Genomic DNA, 8288 nt, shown 5'->3' on the forward strand with positions numbered 1-8288 from the left:
TTTGCAGTATAGGAAAAAGTTATTGATAACAAACTTATTCGAGAGATGTTTTTGACAAACCAATTGCTTGGAAATTTTTTCTATGTAATTAACTAATAATTAGTTATGCATCAAAGCCATTTTATGGACCCCGGGTCGAGGTGTCACCACTAAAAAATGCTAAAAGATGTAAGATTTGCGGTGAATTTGAGTAAAAGTGTAAGATTTGCGTTCAATTCGATGAATGCGGTGAAAAAAAAATTTAAGCGGTGAAATTTTTTTTTCAGCGCTTAAGCTGTGAAAGAAAATTTTTCACCGCTACAAACAGGATGCGGTGAAAAAAAATTTCACCGCTACCAGCAGAATGTGGTGAAAAAAAATCTTTCACCGCTACCAGTAGAATGCGGTGAAAAAAAATTTTTCGCCGCTAAAATCGCAAGTCTTACAAAAATTCACCGCCCTACTTTCAACGCTTATCTTATATTCACAGGAAATATCATTAAAGTAAGTGACATTTGGTGCAGTGGATTACGAAGTTGGTGACACGCATGAGGTAGAGGTTCGAACACAAGTACGGCAGTTTCTTTTTTGTAAGAATTCCGTTGAATGCGGTGATAAAAAATTTTTCACCGCAAAATTCAACGCAATTCTTACAAAAATTCACCGCTTTCAGCACATTCAACGCTAAAAGATGCGGGCGCTTTGCGCTTTTTCTCGCGCAGTTTGTACGAGACCATAGAATCCAAAATTGACTCTGATAACACCAACTTCAGTACAGCACATTGGTAGGTCTACTTTCCTCCCGGAGTTGAGCTGTCTAAGTTAAAGTGCATTGTAAACATGAATGATTCATTGCAAATGGAGTAGAAAAACTCAATTACGACTGTTCAGGACGATATCCCACAGCTTGAATTCTGGCTAGAAATTTTATCCGGCAGCCATATCTAGACAGAGTGCACCTCTAGACAGAGTGAACGTCTAGACAAAGTGCACATCAGCGGGTCGGGGGCAGCAGTCGGCGGAATGAGAATCCGTGTTGGGGTTCGGTGGAATGCTATTACGGGTCGGGGTGGCAGGCGGAGGTATGGGAATCTGGGTCAGGGGTCGGGTGGAATGAGATTACGGGTCGGGGCTGCAGGCGGCGGAATGAGAATAGTGGTCGGAGGTCACGGGGAATGAGATTACGGGCGGGGCCCGCATTTGGGGGTAGGGGAGGGGGATGCTGTCAGAATTAGTTATTTTGATCGCTCAGAACACTGCAGAGTCTTCAAAAATTAAAGAATTTCAGATTGTGTGTTTTGTTTTTGTGAGTTTGTTATTGACTCTCGTTATCATCCTCGTGAACCTGCTCGATACTACTGAGAACGACTTCAAGCCATGAGGAACAGCAAATTCTTCCAGTACAAATGAAACGAACTTTTATGAGGTCTACAAAGTAGTACATATTTAAAACAGACTTTGAAGAACCATAAAGTGCTTGCCTGGTGTAAGTTATACGCCTAATATAAATTTTGTCAATATGTTCATGTCAGTACAATTTCACTAGAAATCTTTCGTTGTAACTGTTGTATAAATACGTTCATGTTTATATACAAATTTCAGCTGGTTCAACTGATGATTTGCCGATACTTCAACATGTTCATTTCACTCTGAATATCTAGCTTCGCGATGATTAATTATAAATTCAATCAGATGGCTTATCCATTTCAGTTTCTTCATTTAACTTTTTAAACGATTTGTCTCCAATGATATTACTAATTCGGAAGGCATTTTCACTAAGTAATGTTAAATAAAGCTATTAAATTAAGTAACGTTAAATACGTAAATAAATATAGCTATTTGACGCCAAAGATTCTGCCACAATACATTTTGAAGTATTTTTGGGGGCTAAACACTCATCTGTATATAACAGAAGTTAGCACCCTCTATATATACGCGAATTAGCGCTAATAAATGTATTCCCCTCGGGATTGATTTTTTCCGCGAAAATCCGACACCGCATCCTACAATGCGAATTGAGAAAAGCAAACGTAATTAGATCTCGCCCTGCTCACTTTTGTGGGAATTGTTCTGAAGACAATGCACGGCTAACGATTCTAAAAGTTCTATTCAAATTTTGAAATTGGAATCACCTTGCAAAGATATAAATCCCGATGCCCCAGCACAGTCGGAGAAAACATGTATTGACCAAAATGTCCAACATAAAACAAACTCGGCATTCTGCAGAGTAACTTTTTTTGATGTCCACTGCTGTTCATGGTGATTACTGAAAGCAATTTAAAAAAGCAGTTGTTTTTTTAACAAAACTAAAAATTTTTGTCGTGTTGTCCTTGTCTCCTCTGTGGAGAGAGAGAGAGAGAGAGAGAGAGGCTGAAATGGAGAACAAATTTATAAACAGTCACAGCTATCCTTGTTTGAACAAACGATACCTTTCGAGGAACTCACTTGAAAGCTGATTGATGACATGGTCCGTTGATCTTGTTTTCACAGTTGGAATACGGATTGAACCAAATTGGCTAAATTGATTGCTTCCCAAACAGTTGGAGTTGTCTGGATGGATTGCGTGAGTAACCGGCGGACGCATAAGAGGCAAACAAATCTCTGTAAGTCTTTGAATAACTTGGAAGTCAATCTGGAGTACAGTTTGTTGGAATGTGTGTACAAGGGTGAGGAGCAAAGCAGAAATCTGCTTGTAATTATCTGAGATTGTCAGATTGGGGTTCTTATTTGTGCCAATTCCAATTATTCGAGGAAGGCATTGAAAATTGGGTTTGGATTAGGAGAAAGTTCTTTAAGATGTGCTAATGCAGGTGCGTACGGACTGTTATTGCAGCCATTTCCGTTGACTACAGCATTTGCTTCTCCAATCAGAAATGACTGCAAAATAATCATTTTTTTTTCTTCAGCATACATTCAAGAGCAATCAACTGTTATAGGGATCCTGATATAGGGATCTTTGACAACATGCCAACTGTTGGAAGTGTAAGGGATAGTTGCATACTTGTAAACGTGGGTTAAATGGAGATTCTGGGCTGATTGGTGATTAAAACGGGATGAGGAGAACTGACGGCCAGTAATGTTTGAAGTGGGATTGAAGTCACTAAAGTTACTTCTGAGGAAAATGCATTGTTATTGGTGGTGGCTCTCGACAGGTTAGCAGATGGGATGGTAGTTTGTTGAGCAAAAATTGAATTTCAATTTTGATATAATCTACTTATGTAGGAACCTGCCGATCCTACTTTGCCCACCCAAGAAACCAAAAGTTTTGTGAAAACGTACTTGAATACCCGGGTCGAGACCGAATGGTTAACTTGTAAGAACTTGCAAGTTTCTTGTAAAAGATGGTTAACTTGTAAGATTTTGCAAGTTTCTGGCAAAAGAGGGTTAACTTGTAAGAACTTACAAGTCGAATGGTTAACTTGTAAGAACTTGTAAGTAGAATGGTTAACTTGTAAGAACTTGCAAGGCGAATGGCTAACTTGTAAGTTTCTTGCAAGTTCGTTCCGGTCGAGCCCAACTCTTATTGGTTAATTCAATATAAAATTCAGTCATTTACCGTAGAAAGCGCGTGGGATTTAGTTGCTCAGTTTGGATAACATAATAAAATTCGACCTAAGTAGACAAAATGGTTACTTTTTGAATTTTATCAATTCAAGAGAGTTCCTTTTGCAATTCCATTAAAAAACTGTAGATCTCAGTTAGCTTCATCGTGATCTCAAAAATGTTCCCAAAATATTGACTTTGATTGAATTTTCAAATTCATATGTCAGTATTTTCTCAAAATAATTTAGTGGCCCTTCTTTTTTATACCCTTTTTATAATTTAATTCACACTTCTCCGGATTCTATTTTTTCCAAACATCCGTTTACATTCATGTCTTGCAACATTTTATTTACGGTTTCGGGCGTATGTGTGTATGTGTGTGTGTGTGTGTATGTGTGTGTGTGTGTGTGTGTGCGTGTGTGTGTATGTGTGTATGTGCGTGTGTGTGTGAGAGAGAGAGAGCGTGTATGTGTGTGTGCGCGCGTCTGTGTGCGTGCGTGGTGTGTGTGTGTGTGGGTTTGTGTGTGTGCGAATGGTTAACTTGTAAGAGCCTTGCAAGTCGAAGGGTTAACTTGTAAGAACTTGCAAGTTTTTGGAAGAAAAACTTGCAAGGCGATTCATCGCTTTGTAAGTTTCTGCCAGAAACTTGCAAGTTCTTACAAGATAACCATTCGGCCTCGACCCGGGTACCTACACTAGATAATTACCTAGAAATTACCTGAGACCTGCCATAAACCCACCAGATATCTCCCTGAAACCACCTGAAACTCAGCTCAAACATACCTGAATCCTACCTTAAACTTGTCTAATACGTGTTCAAAGCCTACACGATACCTATTCCAAATTTACCTGAAACCTGACTGACACCACCTAAAACCCACTTTTAGAAATGTATCCTACATTGTTTGATAGGTTCATTAAGAGTCGGCTAAAAAAGAGTAGAACACTCGATTAAATGGACAATAAAACCAAAAATGATCACATTTGATTTCGAAGAGGGCTCTTCATCAACTCAGCTTCCCCAATCGAATAAAAAAGATCGGAAAAGTACAGTTGAAATAGCAATAAAGTATCCAGACGAGTATAAAACTTTTTAAAAAATTAATCAGTCCGTAGAACAAAACTTGGAACAAAATCAGAAAAAAAACTACTCAACTCTTACTTTTACTAGAAGTGCTGGCACCATAATTAAGAGCCAATAGCAATTCACATAAAGTCAACAACAACGATGTTTCAGAAACAGAAAAAGTTGGTTTAAGGTTGAAGGCCAAAAGACTACAGCCCGTGATAAAAAGATCTAAAGAAAAATTGGGCTGGTCTAGTGTTCGATTGGACGACAGTTTTGTTTTGCAGTAAGAACCCCCGCCTTACACCCTTACAGCTAAGCCCGACAACAAAGCTCAAGCCCATAATCATGATACTTTTCACTGGACTAACGTACACACGGTATAATATCGCACCAAATCTCCAGATTATCTTTGTGACCAGGAAAATGTCAACACAAGCTGCAGTTTCAAGATTTGCCCCTGTTGAAAGTTTGTTTTCAACTTCATCCCCAGCTGACGTTAGTCAGCATATCAGCCAGACACCGTCATCCGCATTTGGTCTGAACGTGACATAAAGTCAAGCAGTGCCTCATTCCAAAAGTCAGCAGCTCTTCTTGGTAACGATGGACCACCATCATCCACATATATTCAGCGCGTGCGCGTTCGACGGTCAGAAAAAAAACAGCAACAAAGAAGTTGGCAGGGATAATTGTATACGGTTGCAATTCTATTTCTCGAGGGGAAATTAGAGAGCTGGATGAGTTTTGAGGAACTTCAGCCAAACGGCCAAATTTTCTACCTGGCTACATACCTGATGTTAACGGCAGAAGAAAAAGGAAAGGAGGCTAGGAATCTATACGGTAAACAGGGAGGAAAATCAGGAAAAAGCCAGAAAACCCAATCGCAACTTCGAATGATTATCTTACAAAATCTTGCAAGATAACCAGTCATATTATAAATTTTTTTTTTCAAATTATCTAGCGCAATTATATCTAGAACACTTTCGGCGCAAAATGAAGAAGTGAGCAACTGTATCAACTAAGGAGAGTACAGCTTAACAGAAATTGACATACAAGAATCTTGCATTATAACCATCGTTCTACAAAATGGGCCCGAAAAATTTTTTGTCAAAAGAAGTATACAACAACATCTGAAAATATTTGAACTAAAGGTTAAACATAGCTGGCAGATTGCCAAAAAATAGCCGCCACTTCTTTTTTCAATGAATGCTGAGACGTTGCTGCTTCTATTAGCTGCTCTAAAATAACAATCAAATTGAGTGACACGCACTCACTTGATATTATGTCTTTGGATTAAAGAAAATAAAAGACTATTTCACATTGAGGAAGTCATTTTTGAGAGTGAGTTTAGTCACAAGAGACCAAAAATTTAATCAGGCGATTGAATAAAACAAATTTTGTTCAAAAACTTTTTTATCACTCTACTTTAAAGTAGGGCGGGAAAAATTTTACGCCACGAAATCACCTGCTCAGACCGGCTCCACTTACAGTTTCGGCGTGACCAAAATCATCACATCAATTTGGTTTCAAAAATGATAAAAATGTGTGAACAGATCTTAACAACAAAAAGATAGCACCTCAATACGATTCAGATTCTTTGAATTATAAAAAAAACAAGAGAAGGCCATAATTCTAGCTATTGCATTGCTGCTATTAATTACAAAAACATGTTTTTTAATGTTAACAGCAAGTAGTTCCCTAAACACACTTTCTCTCAATAGGACTGTTGACAAATTTTAAGCTCTTCCAATTAAATGCATACGTAAACAACCAAATTCGGTTGCCCATTTTAAAATCAAATTTTTTTATCTAGTTTGTTTTATAGAGATTTTTATTATAAAAACTTTAGTAGGATCAATGTTTTTCTTTCAAGCTCAACTTTTCTCCCTTCAAATTTTCCAGAGAAATATCTAAAAAATAACTTTGGATACATATTGGGTTCAGTTTTGGGGAACACTTTGAAACTTCCAATATCCCAACAAATTTCATTAGGAAAATTTTGTTCTACAATATGGGAAAGTGTTTGAATAAAAGATTGAAAACATTTAGTTTAAAGCCCGGGTTTTTGGGGCTTAGGTACAATATCATATGGGGGGGTCGTGTTGTGTAGAGTGGGGGACGGTAGAGCAATTGGAGGAGGGTTAGGCTTGGGAGGGGCTGAATGAGAGTTTCGATTACGGATACAAAATTGGTGGAGAGATTTTCTAACGTTTTCAGTTTTTTTTATCACTTATGGAGTTTTGAGGATTTATACAAAACTACAACGAAATTAAAAACTGTTTTTCTCCTTTCTTAGGTTCATCAGTCGTCATTGGTAATTAACATTGAAATTTTCTGAGTTATTTTTCTCAGTAGCTCTTGTTGAATTTCTGACATGAAGAAATGAATTATAATGAGACAAAACGGTTGCAACAGGTATTGGAAAATTGTCTAATCATAGTCGCGCAGATTTTCAGAGTCTGGATTTTTGAGTCAAAATTTCACATTCATCAACTGTCTGTTCCTTAAGATCATGCTTGTCTTAAATTGCGCAGTTTGTTTCGCATATAAGCTCACAAATATAAGCTCAAATAATGTTAACTTTCTTCAGAGTATCTGATCATGGCCATTTTTCGTATTCATCACACGGTCTGATCATGGTCACATAGATACGAATCATCACACTTTTGATTCATAGTAAAGAAAATCGCACAATCGAAACAAAGGCTTTCTGTCGGTTTGTTTTGTGGTATTTCGCTCTAATGCGACCAAATTCGAGTCATGGCCAGTGTTCCGTCTGGACGGTCTGATCATTGCTAAATGTTGTCTCAATAGATTGGTTCATATTGACAGTTAAGGAAAAAACATACTCAATGTGGTCCTATTTCTATGATTTTTCGGTTTTTTTCAGCCAGGAATTTTGTTAGAACTTTCAAAATGCACACAAAGTGCAACGTCTGTTATCCAGGAGACCATTTTTTGGCATGACATGAGTCCAAAACTATAGCGAACGACTGTTTTTTTTCTGAGTGATTTTGAACCCTTGTTCAAAAGATATGATTTTAGGAAACATTGTGCCCGACGCGGAGTACCCGAGAACAGTGCACAGTTACTGCTCGCTTAAATTTGAGTTGAGATCATGTAGTTCGTAGGTTGTTGTACCTATGGATGCATCTAGGAAGAAATCAGTTGTGATAACGAATTTGACTACCGATATTCACTGTTGCCCATGATTCAACTCTTGTTACGCAGTAAATAAAGAACGAATTTTAGCCAATCAGAATTGAGTATTTATATTCGAATTTAAATGCGTGTAAATCGTTCTAATATACGTAGAAAGTTCCGAAAAAGTTCATTTAACCTAATTTTAAGTAAATATAACCACTATATGTACCGATTGAGGTGGTTTTCGGCTTAATATTTTTCGGTTTTCTAGACAATTGCCGATTGAATACGAACTGATTTTACGTCAATAACATCAGACAAAAAACCAGTAAAAGAGCATCGAAAAAACCTTGCCGCCTAAGTTTCACTTGTTGCATTGATCGTTAATGCTTACGTTGTATGATTGTACGTTTGATACTCATACGTTGCTTACCGTTGAATACCTTTTGCTTTATCTTTTACAGATGAATTGAACTTTCGAACTACAGGTTTACTGAGTTTTTATGGTACCGCGACATGGGTCAGAACCAATGGAATCATCATTGTTGACGCCAAT

Source organism: Convolutriloba macropyga, chromosome 11 (genome assembly GCF_964194025.1).
Source record: "Convolutriloba macropyga chromosome 11, txConMacr16.3, whole genome shotgun sequence".
NCBI classification, from domain to species: domain Eukaryota; kingdom Metazoa; phylum Xenacoelomorpha; order Acoela; family Convolutidae; genus Convolutriloba; species Convolutriloba macropyga.